The sequence below is a fragment of the Aquarana catesbeiana genome, linkage group LG13 (genome assembly GCF_042186555.1).
Source record: "Aquarana catesbeiana isolate 2022-GZ linkage group LG13, ASM4218655v1, whole genome shotgun sequence".
Lineage (NCBI taxonomy): Eukaryota > Metazoa > Chordata > Amphibia > Anura > Ranidae > Aquarana > Aquarana catesbeiana.
Genome location: NC_133336.1, coordinates 126,884,822 through 126,902,545, shown reverse-complemented (window position 1 = coordinate 126,902,545; position 17,724 = coordinate 126,884,822). Strand labels below are relative to the sequence as shown.

The following is a 17,724-nucleotide window of genomic DNA, read 5'->3' as shown; positions in this document are numbered from 1 at the left end:
GGGATACCACATGTGTGGGACTTTTTGGGAGCTTAGCCGCGTACGGGGCCCCGAAAACCAATCACCGCCTTCAGGATTTCTAAGGGTGTAAATTTTTGATTTCACTCTTCACTGCCTATCACAGTTTCGGAGGCCATGGAATGCCCAGGTGGCACAAAACCCCCCCAAATGACCCCATTTTGGAAAGTAGACAGCCCAAGCTATTTGCTGAGAGGCATGGTGAGTATTTTGCAGCTCTCATTTGTTTTTGAAAATGAAGAAAGACAAGAAAAAACTTTTTTTTTTTTCTTTTTTCAATTTTCAAAACTTTGTGACAAAAAGTGAGGTCTGCAAAATACTCACTATACCTCTCAGCAAATAGCTTGGGGTGTCTACTTTCCAAAATGGGGTCATTTGGGGGGGTTTTGTGCCACCTGGGCTTTCCATGGCCTCCTAAACTGATAGGCAGTGAAGAGTGAAATCAAAAATTCACGCCCTTAGAAAGCCTGAAGGCGGTGCTTGGTTTTCGGGGTCCCGTACGCGGCTAGGCTCCCAAAAAGTCTCACACATGTGGTATCCCCATACTCAGGAGAAGCAGCAGAATGTATTTTGGGGTGTAATTTCACATATTCCCATGGCATGTTTGAGCAATATATCATTTAGTGACAACTTTGTGCAAAAAAAAAAAAAAAAAGTTTGTCTCTTTCCCGCAACTTGTGTCGCAATATAAAATATTCCATGGACTCGACATGCCTCTCAGCAAATAGCTTGGGGTGTCTACTTTCCAAAATGGGGTCATTTGGGGGGGTTTTGAACTGTCCTGGCATTTTATGCACAACATTTAGAAGCTTATGTCACACATCACCAACTCTTCTAACCACTTGAAGACAAAGCCCTTTCTGACACTCATTGTTTACATGAAAAAGTTATTTTTTTTTGCAAAAAAATTACTTTGAACCCCCAAACATTATATATTTTTTTAAAGCAAATGCCCTACAGATTAAAATGGTGGGTGTTTCATTTTTTTTTTTCACACAGTATTTGCGCAGCGATTTTTCAAACGCATTTTTTGGGGAAAAAACACACTTTTTTAAATTTTAATGCACTAAAACACACTATATTGCCCAAATGTTTGATGAAATAAAAAAAGATGATCTTAGGCCGAGTACATGGATACCAAACATGACATTAAAATTGCGCACAAACGTGCAGTGGCAACAAAATAAATACATTTTTAAAAGCCTTTAAAAGCCTTTACAGGTTACCACTTTAGATTTACAGAGGAGGTCTACTGCAAAAATTACTGCCCTCGATCTGACCTTCGCGGCGATACCTCACATGCATGGTGCAATTGCTGTTTACGTTTGACGACAGACCGCCGCTTGCGTTCGCCTTAGCGCGAGAGCAGGGGGCGACAGGGGTGCTTTTTTTTTTTTTTTTCTCTTTATTATTTTTTTGCTTTTTTTATCTTATTTTTAAACTGTTCCTTTCATTTTTTTTTTTTTAATCATTTTTATTGTTATCTCGGGGAATGTAAATATCCCCTATGATAGCAATAGGTAGTGTCAGGTACTCTTTTTTGAAAAAATTGGGGTCTATTAGACCCTAGATCTCTCCTCTGCCCTCAAAGCATCTGATGACACCAAGATCGGTGTGATAAAATGCTTCCCCAATTTCCCAATGGCGCTATTTACATCCGGCGAAATCTAAGTCATAAAATGCTCGTAGCTTCCGGTTTCTTAGGCCATAGAGATGTTTGGAGCCACTCTGGTCTCTGATCAGCTCTATGGTCAGCTGGCTGAATCACCGGCTGCATTCTCAGGTTCCCTGTTGAGACAGGAGAGCCAGAGAAAAACACGGAAGACGGTGGGGGGGGGGGGGGGCATTCCCTCCCACGGCTTGTAAAAGCAGTCTAGAGGCTAATTAGCCACTAGGATTGCTTTTACATGAAAGCCGACCGCTGGCTGAAAAGAATGATACCAAGATGATACCTAAACCTGCAGGCATCATTCTGGTATAACCATTCAAAGTCGTGAATGGCGTACCTGAAGACAAAAAAATGGTTAACAATAAAGCACAGTAAACGGTAAAGTATAAAAAATTGCATACCTGAAAAGCAAACATGATAAAACATAATAATAAAACATTGCAGAATAGAATACAGTAAAAAAGAGCAGAACAAGAGAGAGAGAGAATAGAGAGAGAGAGAACTATAAAACGACAACTATTTTTTTTTATTTTATATATTATTTTTTTTTTTTTTACACTTTTTTTGTAACTAACTTTTATAACGGTAACCGGTTCCAGGTTCGGGTCTCTCAAAATGCGATGGCATCTTGGGAGACCCTGTGAAAGTGTGCCTAGTCTGTGCAATGCTGTACCCTACGCTAATACTCAACTACTGAATGGTAACGTTCAAAACATTCACCAATGCAAAGACCAGGATTGTCAGGACAGGAGGGACAATAATAGCGGGTGTCACGCCTATATCCACGCTTGCTGCAGACACGACATCTTTTTTGGGGGGGTTCGTTGGGTAGGGGTACTCGGGAGGATATAAAGAAAATGCCTCTCATGCAGCCGACTGCATTTGGTTGGGGATGTGAATGGGGGAAGTACGGGTGCTGCAGAAGCGGTGGGTTCCCAATTAGGATTGGCGAATGCAGCAGGAAGGACATTATGGGCAGGACGGGCCTGTTTGTCTTCTTCTTGGTGGCAGCGGGACACTACTTGTGCTTGCCACCTCACCAGCTTGAACCGCACTTATGGGACTCGCCACGTCACCAAGTGTTACTGCAGTGCTGGTTTGACTACGACCGGGGTGTACTAGGCCGCTGGCGCTTGCCAGTTCAATAAAAAGCTACCAAAAAAACTGTTAGCGATCGCAGGGATCAGGCCTGACTCTGCAAATGCTGCAGTTATGCGTTAAGTGTTTTGTAAGTGACAGCGATCGATCGATACTGCACTTGGGTGGGCTGGGCCGGGCGGAGGGGCAAAATGCAGGTGCTAGCAGGTATCTGGGCTGATCCCGCTAACACTGCGTTTTTGGGAACCCTAAACTGCTGGGGACGCCAGTATAGATCTGATCGGATCAGATATTGATCCGATCAGATACTATACCACCAAGGGAGCTGTACGGTGCGTGCGTGGGTGTTAGCGCTACTGGCGCTAACCTGACGCTGCCTGGGGCTGGTGCTTGCCAGTTCACCAAAATGCTACCAAAAAAAAACTGTTAGCGATCGCAGGGATCAGGCCTGACTCTGCGAACGCTGCAGTTATGCGTTTAGTGTTTTGTAAGTGACAGTGATCGATCGATACTGCACTTGGGCTGGGCCGGGCGGAGGGGCAAAACGCAGGTGCTAGCAGGTATCTGGGCTGATCCCGCTAACACTGCGTTTTTGGGAACCCTAAACTGCTGGGGACACTAGTATAGATCTGATCGGATCAGATATTGATCCGATCAGATACTATACCACTAAGGGAGGCGTATGCTGCGTGCGTGGGTGTTAGTGGTACTGGCGCTAATCTGACGCTGCCTGGGGCGACGCATATCACCGCCGGGCGATCAGGGGGCTAAACCTTTATTCGGTAATAAACGGCGGGTGCCCTGACACTATAAAAAATAAACAAACTAACCAGCGTCACCCGTAACAGTTATACGGTGATCAGTGGTGAAAGGGTTAACTAGGGGGCCATCAAGGGGTTAAAACATTTATTCGGTAGTATATGGGGGTCCCTGTCGCTATAAAACGCTGACGGCGAACCTAAATATTTAGGTCCCTAACTAGCGTCACCAGCGACACTAATACAGCGATCAGAAAAATTATCGCTTAGCGACACTGGTGACAGGGGGTGATCAAGGGGTTAAAACTTTATTAGGGGGGGTTAGGGGGGTATCCTAGACCTACAGGGGGGTAATACTAACTGTCCCAACACTGTAACTGTCACAAACTGACACCAATGCAGTAATCAGAAAAAAAAAAAAAAAAACTGCTGGTGTCAGTTTGTGACGGGGGGGTGATTGGGGCGTTTTGTGTGCCTGGCATGTTCTACTGTGTTGTGTAGTGTTGGTGCACTCACATACCTGTCTTCTCTCCTCGGGTCGGAACGGAAATTACCGAGCCGAGGAGAGATGACATAATTTCCTTTGTTGTTGTTTAGCATACAGCAGCAAAGGAATGATGTGATTGGCCGGCGGCGATCGCGAGGGGGGGGCCACGAACGGATGGCCTCCCCCTCATCTCCGATCGCCGTGGGACAAAAGACGACCGCCTCGGGCACCGGACCCCCCACCCGCGGAAGGCAAATCACGTATATGTACGTGATTTTGCCTGTCCGTGCCACCTTGCCGACGTAAATCGGCGTGAGGCGGTCGTCAAGTGGTTAAAGGTGATGGAGAAATTGCATATTTCCTTGCCTCACAAATATATAAGAAAGCCTTTAATATACTTGTTACCTTAAATGACTTCATGCTAAAGGAATGTAGGGCTGCAACTAACGATTATTTTCATAATCGATTAGTTGGCTGATTATCGTTTTGATTAATCGGATAATAACCTTAAAAAAGTGTGGTGTATAAATTTAGTTAATATGTAAAGTTTAAAAAAAAAAAGGCAATTTATTCTTAAATATCTCTATGCAGTGGTAAAATATAAATAACCAACTATATAGTTAGGAAGAAAAATCTCTAATCCATGCTGAGAATAACAGACAGAAGAGATATACTGTATATACTATTAGAGGTTGAATCTGGTAAATATTAGACTCAGATCAATTTTTTTTCTTTAAATAAAAAAATAAGATTGCTTTGCGGATTTTCAGACAGAACTGTGATATTAAATCGATGTTAGTTTTCGACCACAGTGATGGGAAAATTCAAAGAAGCAGAATAGAAAACTTCTTGGTCAAAGGAATTTTCATACAGTGTACAGTATAGTATAGAGTGCCCCTATAGCAAGGTGTAAAAAAAAAAAAAAAAAAAAAAAAAAAACACCTTCTGCCTTTAGAACCACTCACTTCCTGCCCAGGACTACATGTCCCATGAGGCATTGCTCCTCACACATTCACAAGTTCTCAGGCACTTATTGACATGTATGGATGGTGTACTGAGCTATGTGTGCTGCACTGTATTTCCTGATATGTAAACAAATAACGCATTCTGTATGCAGGCCAACTAATAGGCTGACCGATTAATCGATTATGAAAATAGTTGACAACTATTTTCATAATCGATTAGTTGTCTTTTAATCAATTGGTTGTTTCAGCTCTAAAGGAATGCAATTACAAACTGACCAGGTCTTTAAAAGGTCATCATGCTCTTAGGGGAGTTTACCTGGGGTTGGCCATTCCTTACACACAATTCCTATATACCACAGTTGTAACTTGGAACATTCAGTTTCGTATCAGAGCTGCTATTAGGCATGTGTCTGAATATCGGCCATGCCATCATGGGCAGGACTCCGTGGCGAAACAGCATCTTTAGCTAAGTATTATTGTTATATTTTCTTTATCGGTCATTACTTTTATTAAATGTTATATGTATAAGTACTGTATTTGTGTGATTTCTCTATGGACATATTAAATACAACCCCAAAAACGTAAACTATCATGTGACCGTGAAAAAACAGAAGGCGAACTTCAACTTTAGGAACAGGTTACACCCACATTTAGAACACCCATATTTAAAACCGAAACACCGATACCGAAAGTGACTGTTTTTAAAAATATTTTTATACAGGAGATGGTCAGCGACTGGGGACATGGTACAGGAGATGGTCAGCGACTGGGGACATGGTACAGGAGATGGTCAGCGACTGGGGACATGGTACAGGAGATGGTCAGCGACTGCGGACATGGTACAAGAGATGGTCAGAGACTGCGGACATGATACAAGAGATGGTGAGAGACTGCGGACATGATACAAGAGATCAATGCAGCCTCACCAGTGCCCGTCAGATGCAGCCAGCCAGTGTCCCCATTGCAGCGTAGCCAGTGTCCCCAGTAGGGTAGCCAGTGAAGGGAGAGGAGAGCCGCCGCCTGTTTGATTACAGTGCCGGGAATATCACAGCTTTCATTTCAATAGCTGTGTGTTCCCCCGCTGTGCGCTGTCACATACAGCCCCTCCCCCTTGTCCGGGGAACTTTGATAGACGGATCACCCGTCCCAGGATTGGACGGGTGATCTGTCTATCAAAGTGCCCGGACAAGGGGGAGGGGCTAATAAACAAAGGACAATCAGCGCAAACTAAAACGTAAATTTGAATGCAAGCTGGACACTAAAGGATTCACCAACCTCAATATCACATAATAGACAATAAAAGTGCAGCGCAAAAGAAAAGGAAAATTAAGAATCCATATGATAAAACATATATTCAATTCCTCTTGTCACAAGCAGGCTGATCCCTTTTCATAACGCATCAAATTTCATATGCTTAATCATAAGTGTGCGCTTACCGGAAAAGGTGGACCCCTTAATTACAGGGGGTCAGACAGGCCTGGGTAAATAAATGGTGAACAGCTACGTTGGATCTCATCTGCAATGGTCAGTCCTCAGTTATCCTGGGATGGATCCATACACCTTCAGTGCGAGATGGTAAGCAGCAGTCCCCAAAAAATAGAGAAAACTCTAAGTGTGATCCGTATAAAGATTTATTCGATAAAATTAAAAGAATAAGATTGCTGTATAAAAGCGCTCAACAGCGCAGCATGTAACAATAACACTTGTCAGCTGGAACAGTCTGTTCGCGTCCGAACAGCTGTGAGATGGCAGCGGGTGACATCGAACGTAAAGCTCCGCCCCCCCACGTCACCCGCTGCCATCTCACAGCTGTTCGGACGCGAACAGACTGTTCCAGCTGACAAGTGTTATTGTTACATGCCGCGCTGTTGAGCGCTTTCATACAGCAATCTTATTCTTTTAATTTTAACAAATAAATCTTTATACGGATCACACTTATGCCCCGTACACACGGTCGGACTTTGTTCGGACATTCCGACAACAAAATCCTAGGATTTTTTCCGACGGATGTTGGCTCAAACTTGTCTTGCACACACACGGTCACACAAAGTTGTTGGAAAATTCCGATCATTCTGAACGCGGTGACGTAAAACACGTACGTCGGGACTATAAACGGGGCAGTAGCCAATAGCTTTCATCTCTTTATTCTGAGCATGCGTGGCACTTTGTCCGTCGGATTTGTCTACACACGATCGGAATTTCCGACAACGGATTTTGTTTTTGGAAAATTTTATATCCTGCTCTCAAACTTTGTGTGTCGGAAAATCCGATGGAAAATGTGTGATGGAGCCTACGGTCGGAATTTCCGACAACAAGGTCCTATCACACATTTTCCGTCGGAAAATCTGACCGTGTGTACGGGGCATTAGAGTTTTCTCTATTTTTGGGGACTGCTGCTTACCATCTCGCACTGAAGGTGTATGGATCCATCCCAGGATAACTGAGGACTGACCATTGCCGATGAGATCCAACGTAGCTGTTCACCATTTATTTACCCAGGCCTGTCTGGACCCCTTAATTACAGGGGGTCACCTTTTCCGGTAAGCGCACCCTTATGATTAAGCATATGAAATTTGATGCGTTATGAAAAGGGATCAGCCTGCTCGTGACAAGAGGAATTGAATATATATGTTTTATCATATGGACTCTTAATTTTCCTTTTCTTTTGCGCTGCACTTTTATTGTCTATTAAGGGGGAGGGGCTGTATGTGACGGCACGCAGCGGGAAACACACAGCTATTGAAATGAAAGCTGTGATGTTCCCGGCACTGTAATCAAACAGGTGGCAGCACTCCTCCCTTTCAACAATATAGGAAGCCCCCCTGATAGGCGGGGGCAGGGAGCACCGCCCCCACCCCATTTTCAGCGCCAGTATCGGCAAAAATTCTTTCGGCTTTTTGCCGAAAGGGCCATTTTCGGCCGATATGTTTCAGTGCATCCCTAAAAAACACCTGTTTGTGCTGCCACTTAATACTCATAAAAAACATGCAAGTGAGGTGAAACAACTGTCAATGTGAAAAAAGAAACAAACAATTTCACAATAGCACACTAATTAATCTACAAATCTCCAAAATATTAACATTGTAATAAAATCAACATAAAATGACCTATAAAATTATAAAAAGTGTCCATATAGCATATCCAAAAACTATATGCCAACATATGCAAATCAATATGCCAATACAGTCCAACTTAAAGTGATGAAAATATAAGGTGAAACAAAATCTCGTTGATCCACCAATATCATTCACCAAAGTGATGTGTACCACTTCCACTCCTTAAGAATAAAGCTCACCAGATGCGGTTGCTATTCACCCTCTGTCACAAACTCAGAAGAGACAAAAAGCTCTGGAGTGTAGCTACAGTGCAACGCTGAGATGGTTACTCCATGTGTGTGATGGAAGTTTTGAGGAGATCGCAACACTTAGTCACCTGGCATGTTTGGAATTTTAACAAGGCGATTTGAATCTTTTATGATGCAAGTGCATTATTTTTAATAGACCGATTACCTTAAAGTGGATGTAAACCCTCACATATACTCAGTGAACTGAACAGCCTCAGATGATACACAGAGATTAAACAAATATCCCTACATAAGTTTTAAATGTATATCTGCTGTCTTCCCCTTTATATACTGTTCAGAAAGAGCACATCCTGTTAGAATTTTATCTTCCTGGTTCCCCTGTAGAAGGGGATTATTGCTGGACACTGAGACAGCTGATTGGAGGAAAGTCACACCCCTTCCCCACACATGCAGAGGTTGCCTCCCATGACACACTGCAGACTCCTGTCTCTGAGACTGTCAAAAGTTATCAGGCTGATAACAGGGGAACGGAGCAGGAGACAGCTACGGGACTTAGTTCTTTGAAGAGAGATAACAAAACACTGCAGATATATGTGCTCAGCTCACATTTAATGAATCGGGTTTACATCCACTTTAAGGTTTTTTTACACTGTTGGGGGCTCGGTCTCAATTTCTATCCCTACATGTGGAGAGGGTCTTTATTGATCTGGATGGAGATTGGCATGAAGCGGCTCTTCAATAACATTTAATAAGGCAGTATTTGCCAGACACGAGAGTGAATGGCAACAGCATCTGGTGAGCTTTATTCTTAAAAGGGTAAGTTGACCTTTACAGAAAAATCTGTAAGGTGAACTTACACTGGACCCCCTCCTCACACACCCCCCCCCCCTCCAATCCTGCTGACCTGGAGCGCAGCAATCAACCGCTAGTAGACATCGGGTCGCCACCTCACCGGTCCGGGGCTTAGAAATCCCCACCGCGTACCTAGTCACGAGGTACATTTAGGAGTAATCTATTTGGTCGGCATGTCACATGGGGGGCAGAACTCGCGTAGCCTGTCCTATCACGCAGGTGAAGAGGAGAGAAAGCCGCGGGATTTCAAAACCCCGGACTGGTACAGCGGCGATATGATCCGTTAGTGCGAGAGATCGCCGCTCCAGGTTAGCGGAACCGGGTACAATGGGAAGGGGCTCCAGTGTGATTTCACCTTAAAGATTTTCTGTAATGGTGAACAGAAACTGAGTGGAAGTGGCACACATCACTTTGGTGAATCAACGAGATTTTGTTTTACTATTGTTTCACACTATTTTTTCACCACTTTAACCACTTCAGCCCCAGAAAGTTTTACTCCCTTAATGATCAGAGCATTTTTTTGCAATTCGGCACTCCGTCGCTTTAACTGGCAATTGCGCAGTCATGCGACGCTATACCCAAACAAAATTGTCACCCTTTTTCCCCCAGAAATAGAGCTTTCTTTTGGTGGTATTTGATCACCTCTGCATTTTTTTTTTTTTGCGCTATAAACAAAAAAGCGACAATTTTGAAAAAAAAAAAAAAAGCAATATTTTTTACTTTTTGCTACAATAAATATCCCACATTTTTTTAAAAACAAATTTCTTCATCAGTTTAGGCTGACATGTATTCTACATATTTTTGGTAAAAAAAAAAAATAAATAATCGCAATATGCGTATACTGGTTTGCGCAAAAATAGGGAATAGATTTATGGCATTTTTATTATTATTTTTTACTTTTAATGGCGGTGATGAGCGATCTTTATATCGGGACAGATCGGACACTTTTTTGGGGCCATTGACATTTATACAGCGATCAAAGCTAAAAATAGCTACTGATTACTGTATAAATGTCACTGGCAGGGAAGAGGTTAACACTAGGGGGCGATCAAGGGGTTAACTGTGTTCCCTATGAGTGTTTATAACTGGGGGGGGGAGATAAGCTTACTGGGACATGACAGAGATCACTGCTCCTGACCACTGGGAACAGTAGATCCCTGTCATGTCACCTGTCAGAACAAGGAAATGCCTCGCATTTCCCCATTCTGCCTGTGTACAAGGCAATCGCAGGCCGCTGGAGGACATAGAGTCCTCCCGAGCCACGGGCATGCTCCCGTGGGTCCGCGACTGAGCCTGCGCAAGCTGCCATACAGCTACGGCGATTCGTGCAGAAGAGCCGGCCGGTCTTAAAGTGATTAAGTTGGACTATATTATCATATTGATTTGCATTTGTTAGCATATATTTTTTTGGATATGCTATATCAGGCATGTCCAAAGTCTGGCCCGCCTGGTAATTTGGCAGCCTCTGTAATAGGAAGTCCCGTCTCCTGCACTGCCATTGGACGACTGTTCTGTCCATCATAGGAGGCCGGATTTTGTATTAAAGAGGCCGCTGAGAAAACAGGAGTTTCTCCTGTATTTAATCTGTTGACGCTCGTCCCGCCCTCCTCCCTGTCCCTTCCGAGGCTGCAGATGGGCATCGATCAGGCTGCACTGATCGCAATGGTGGGGGGAGGGGGGCCTGCATTCATGGCAATGGTGGGGGGAGGGGGGCCTGCATTCATGGCAATAATGGGGGGAGGGTTCCTCTCTCCCCTCTGTGTACTGATCTGTACTGTGGAGGGGAGAGATCGGATGGCAGCAGCGCTGTGGGCTGGATCTGTAGTGCCCACAGCGCTGCTCTGTGACAATTGCAGTCACATCCATGGATCCATCCATCCTCAGCCATCCCTCCATACTCTGCAATACCCTGCCAATATCCAGCCATGCTCAGCCAATATTACAGTGGGGGAGATGACATGGATATTACAGTGGGGACTATATGGTGGTTGAATTTTCACAGGTTTTTGCAAATTCAATTATTATTTGCTGATCCGAAAAATGATCCGATCCGTGAGTTTTTTGATCCGTTGCACCCCTAATACATATATTTTTTTTTTTTATTATTTTGCGCACGCAATTCTGCTTTTCCGGGAAGAGGGCGCACACGCTCTGGCTGTGCCATGATTAAGCGACAGCACAAGCGTTCAGCGGGTGCTGGCCAATGGATGATCGGCAAGGAGGGAGAGCAGACAGAGCTCTGCATATGTAAATGAGCAGGGATGTTGGTGTCATATTGCCCGCTCTACTATCACAGTCCCCCTATAAGTCGCTGATCACCACCATTACTTAAAAAAAAAAAAAAAAAAAAAAAAAATTTCCACCAAAACACACCATAGTTTGTAGATGCCATAACTTTCACACACACACGCATATATATATATAAAAAACACCAAACAAAAGCTCTATTTGCGTGAAAAAAAGTGATATAAAGTTAGTTTGTGTAAAGCACTGCATGACCACACAATTGTCATTTAAAGTAACGCAGTGCGGTATCACAAAAAATGGCCTGGTCATAAAGGGGGTAAATCTGCTGGAGGTCAAGTAGTTAAAGCTGAATTCTAAGCAGTTTATCACAGAGATGAAATACATACATTGATCTGCCATAACTTTATGACCATTGACAGGTTAAGTGAACAACATTAAAAGGAGAAGTCCAGCCGGAGCTTGTTTGGCTTTACTTCTCCTATGGATCACAGGAGTGTAATTTGTTTTGCACTCCTGTGACCCGTTTTCAGCAGAGTCTGCTCTCTGTTGACGTCACCAATGTCAGTCCAAGCACTGTGTCATCCTGACCACGAAGTCGGGATCCACCAGGTGCCTGGACTGACACCCGGCTCAGCCTCTCAGAGAGCCGCTGAGAGCCTGAGATGGCCTCTCTGCCCCCCTCCCCAGCTCAGCGCTCCAATAAGCAAGGAGGGAGAAGAGCAGAGAGCTGTGACTGAGAGTCTGCGGCTCACGGAGCTTGCAAAACCAAGCGATCGGTGATGTTCGACTGCTTGGTTCTCAGTGCAGACGCGCCAGTGGACAGATACAGCATTGGACCCATGTTGCATCCACCTAGGCAAGTATGAATGTGCAAAAAAAAAAAAAAAATCCCTTTACTTTTTTTTTTAACTACTTGCCAACTGCCTCGCGCAGGAGTAGGAAGGAACTGTGCTGGATCATGTATCTAGTACATGATCCAGCCAGCTGTGCTGCGATTAGTCACAGCACAAACCAGAGGGTGCCGGCCAAACATTGCCTACCAGCACCCTCTAATCGGTGAGGCGGGAGACAGGACAGAGCTCTGTCAATATAAACAATACAGAGCGCTGTCCTGCCAACAGGGATGTGCCAGTTTTTCTTTACTTGCACAGAAGGGAATACAAACTGGCACATCCCTTAGAAAAAGCACTTCACAGTACATGCATAAACATTGGTTAGGCACACATTTAAAGGAGGAAGTAAACCCTAATGGGTTTACTTCCTCTTTGTTTCCCTGCAAAGGTAAAGCATAATGGGCTACTAGGCTATGCCTAGTAGCCCATTATGTGTCACTTACCTGACACAGGAGCCTGCGATGTCACCGCTGTCCCCTCTGCTACGGAGCGTCCATCTTCTTTCCGGGTATCGTGGCTCCGGCGCTGCGATTGGCCGGGGCCGCGATAACGTCACTCCTGGCATATCGCTGTTAGCAGCGGCATGCTCAGTGCGCAGCTGTCTACGCCGCATGCGCCGTAAACAGCGGTGCCTGTCTTTTTGCAAATATCTTCTAAACCATGTAGGTTTAGGAGATATTTCTTGGACCTACAGGTAAAGCCATAATCTAGGCTTACCTGTAGGTAGAAGTGGTCTGTAAGGGTTTACAACCACTTTAATCTTTTGATCTCCCTAGACGTTCAACCCCTTCCCAGCCAGTGTTATTAGTACAGTGACAGTGCTTATTTTTAGCCCTGATCACTGTATTGGTCTCACTGGTTCCCACAAACTGTCAGATTGCCCACCATAATATCACAGTCCAGCTATAAGTTGCTGATCGCCGCCATTACTAGTATGAAAAAAGAAAAACTACAATATTTATACCATAGTTTGTAGATATTATAACTTTCACGCAAACCAATGAATAGACACTTATTGGGGTTTTCTTTATTTTTTCCAAAATTTTCGGTCTCTTTGTTTATAGCAGACAAAATAAAAAACCCAGTGGTGATCAAACACCACCAAAAGAAAGCTCTATTATTTTTTTTTTTTTCCCCCACAAAGATATTTAATTTGTGTACAGCGTTGCATGACCGCGCAATTGTCAGTTAAAGGATAAGTTCACCTTTTGTAGTACGTTACGTTACACCCATATTCAGGGATCTTCTTCCTTCTGCTCTCTATCACAATCTGCAAAGAACTTGGACGCGTGGGGCTCTGCCAGTGTCATTCACAGATGCTGGTCACAGATGCAATGCTTTCCAGGCTCCAAATAAAAAATAATAAATGCACATTTTTACCTGCAAAAATATGTGCTTTTATTATTTATTTTTTAAATGTGAACTTATCCTTTAAAAGGAACGCAGTGCCAAAAAGCAAAAAAAATGGCCTGGTCAGGAAGGGGGGGTAAATCTTCCAGAGTTCAGGTGGTTATCTTGTGATGATGGAATCTGAAAGTGGGTGGGATATATTAGGCAGCAAGTAAACATGTTGTCCATGAAGGTGAGGTGTTGAAAGCAGAGGAAAAAATGGACATCACAGATTGTTGTGTAGCCACAGACTGGTCAAGCTGCCCATGCTGACCCATGTCCACAGCCAAAAGTGCCTACAATGGGCATGTGAGCATCAGAATTAGACCACAAAGTAATGGAAGAAGGTGAATAAGTAATGAAAAATCATGTCCCCCCCCCCCCCCCCCCATATCGTGTGGGTGGCTAGGTGCTTGTGCGTCACTTACCTGGGGAAGAGACGGCACCAGGATGCAGTATGGGAAGAAGGCAAGCTGGTGAAAGCAGTGTGATGCTTTGGGCAATGTTCTGCTAGGAAACCTTGGATCCCGCCATTCATATGAATGTTACTTGACATGTACCACCTACCTAAACATTGTTGCTGAACAAGCACACTTCATGCAAACGGTTCCCTGATGGCTGTGGCCTCTTTCAGCAGGATAGTGTGACCTGTCACACTGTAAAAAAATGGGTTTGAGGAACACAAGTTTGAGGTGTTGACTTAGCCTCTAAATTCTCCAGATTGAGCCCCTGTGGGATGTGCTGGAAAACCAGTCTGATCCACAATACCAACCTCACAACTTACAGAACTTAAAGAATCTGCTACTGACGGCTTGGTGCCACATACCACAACATACCTTCAGAGGTCTAGTGTTGTTCATGACTTGATGGGTTTGGCGGCAAGAAGAGAGCCTACACGAGATTAGGTGGGTGGTCATAAAGTTATTGCCGATCGATGTACATGGAAGCCATCTGTGACGGACTCTGAGGGGTATGTCCGCCAAGAAGCTGCTTCCCAAGCTCTGGAACATGAGACCAGTGAATATGGCTATAGTTACCCCAATATCTAGGCAATACCAGTTTTGGAGTAAACCAGAATAAAAACTGTTTATTTGAACAAGAACACAGAATATATACACCACAGGACATCCCCCACCCCCCACCCCCCCCCCGATCATATTACCCCAACAATACAAACTGCACACAGGAATATAATTACAACCATCGACATATACTATAAACATTATGTTAATTAGCTACCTGGATGCCTCAGAAGTCTCATTCCAGGTCAGACTTTCCGACTTCAAGCTCACTAAAAACAATACACATTACTACAACTATAAACACAGAACGCCTTGAGACAATAGCAGGAGATCCCAGTAGCAGACTGTCCGGCTCCTACCTACTATAAACTATGAGGCAAAGCTCATACAATGTTCCATCATTCTGATACAGTGGAATGAATGTATCATAGATTTCTTGAGGGATTTTGTTGATAAATATTACTGTCCCATCTGAAGTAATCCAAACCGTATTCTCAGCGTCCATTAGGTAGTTGTCCATTATTTTTTCAGTCACCCTGTGCCCCTAATAGACACAGGATAACTTAGAAGCGGATGAAGAGCCGAGACAGGGGTTTCCTCAACCTCTCTAAAGTAAGCTGGGTTCCATGAACCCCCCACCCAAAGCGACACCCGTCACACAACATTCCTTCAGAGGTCTAGTGGTGTTCATGACTTGATGGGTTTTGCGGTAAGAGGGTCTACACGAGATTAGGTGGGTGGTCAGAAAGTTATTGTCGATCGATGTACATGGGAGCCATCTACCTGCCAAAGGCAGGACTTGGGGACCTCTGCTGTAGTTTACTAAAACTTCTAGGTCTCGTCTCCACCCCACAACTGGACATTGAAGGACAAGCATCACACTGATGATTCAAAAGGTGTAACTAAAGACAATTTTTTTTTTTTTTTTTTGGATAGAGTGGAGATGGATGAGAACCCCTGTCAGTTTTTATTGCTGTCTGTGCCCCCATTAGGGAGAACCACCAAGAAAACCCCACCAGAACGGGGAGGGTGGATACTAGTTCCGGTGACACTGGGATTCCCTCACTTTGGAGGGCATTACTCTAACTTTCTGTGGGGGCCATGGGGCAGAAAGTGAGGGGAAATTTCTATAGGGCACAGATGACAAAAACAAACAGGAGTTATAACCCTCCCTTACACTACCCAAAATGAACCAAAAAAAGTGGTTTAGTTTTTAGTTCCACTTTAACCTCTCCAACACTCTGCTCTCTCCTTCTCCCAGCATTGATCGGATTAGCACACGAGGTGACTGTCTTCTTGTGCTGCTTCTCCAACATCTCCTGGACATTTTCCATATCTATGTACCACAGCTGAGCAGTGACAGAGAGAGACTCCCCCCCTGGGAAATGCTGCAAGTCTTCATTTCCCCACAACATTCATTGCCTGTGATGTGAATGGGGCAGAGGAGTGACATGGATCTCTAGGCAGCTTCACAATTTACTCCACCTGCATTCATAGGATATAAAGGGGCAGTGAAATGTCACCATAGCCTGGCGCTTACACAAGTACAAACTAACCCGGAGCAATGGCTATCAGGACACGTCTGTCTATAATAATAAACATTACCTGATCACACTAGCGGCCACTTCCCTCACTCCGCGGCTGTTTTCAAACCTGCATAACGTCACATCCGGATGCTACGACTATATTGGGGGGGGGGGGGAATCTCCATTTTCTTGTGGTTTGGACTCCAGAACAATGGCGGAGCACAGGCTCTGAATGTTGATATTAGAGTAGGGGCAGTGCCACATACGTGATCAAGCAGAATGGGCGGGGTTAGAGCGCAATGAGAGTGCACTGTAGGCGCGCTGTCAATGCGCAATCATATTGTTTACTGCATTTACAGTGCTGTCCCTGTACAGGGAGGGGAGCAAAGCTGTGCTTGTATGTATGGAGATACGGTACTAAAATATAAAAGTGATAACATGCTAATAATAAAAGTAGTGAAATGGTAAAAGGTCAATTGCTGTAGGCTAAAAGACAAGAAAAAACTCACATACTGCCAGATGACAATAAACTAGAAAAGAACTTCAATTTATTTAAACAAACGTTATTGCAGCATGCGCCCATGCACTCGTTTTTCCCTTATGTTTAAATCAAAACTTTACCTATAACAATTTTATTTAAAAAAGTATGTTCTTTAGCAAGGAATATATATTCCATATAAATAATTATGCAACCAAAATTAGTATGGGGGTTATTTATGAAAGGCAAATCCACTTTGCACTACAAATGCAAACTACAAGTGCAAAGTGCAGTCGCTGTAGATCTGAGGGGAAGCTCTGCTGATTTTATCATCCAATCATGTGCAAGGTAAAATGCTGTTTTTATTTTCCTTGCATGTCCCCCTCGGATCTACAGCGACTGCACTTCCAAGAGCACTTTCAGTGCAATTTCAAGTCTACTTTGCACTTGTAGTGCAAAGTGGATTTGCCTTCAGTAAACAACCCCCTATGTGTTGTAAATAACCCCTCCAGTACTGCCCCTGTTCTTTTTGCTGGAGGCTGCCATTTTGCTGAAGCCCAGAGCCTCTAAACAGCAGTAAATATTTAGACTGTCAGCAGATCAGCCTCAAGTTGCTCTGATTTTTCACAATTCCAAGAATAGAGAGCGCTGAACATGTGCAGAGCAGGGTGAGACAGTGTATTACGGGATTTTAAACAGTATAGACACTTATTTTTAATGTTTTATATAGCTATACCTGGAAAAGGGGCCAGCCTGAAGTGATCTAGCAGGACTTCATTTTCTGAAGTTCCACTTTAAAAGTAGTAGTTAGTACTCCTACAACTAGCCTTTAGGCTGCTTTCACACTGAGGAGCTTTACAGGTGCTATAGCACTAAAAATAGTGCCTGCAAAGTGCCTGTAAAGCGCCTCTCCTGTCACTCCAGTGTAGAATCCCGAGGACTTTCAAACTAGAGCGGTGCGCTTGCAGGACATTAAAAAAAGTCCTGCAAGCAGCATCTTTGAGGAGCTTTAGGAGCG

At 44.0% G+C, this 17,724-nt stretch overlaps 1 protein-coding gene across 1 annotated transcript in view; it reads right to left on the bottom strand.

Annotated features, from left to right (window-relative positions):
- Window positions 1-16,408, bottom strand: part of KNSTRN (kinetochore localized astrin (SPAG5) binding protein) — a 114,589-nt gene extending 98,181 nt beyond the window's left edge. The window contains exon 1 of the mRNA XM_073610417.1: window positions 16,308-16,408. The gene's annotated coding sequence lies outside the window, so the exon portion shown is untranslated. The remainder of the gene's footprint in view (window positions 1-16,307) is intronic.
- Between the last annotated feature and the right edge of the window lie 1,316 nt (window positions 16,409-17,724).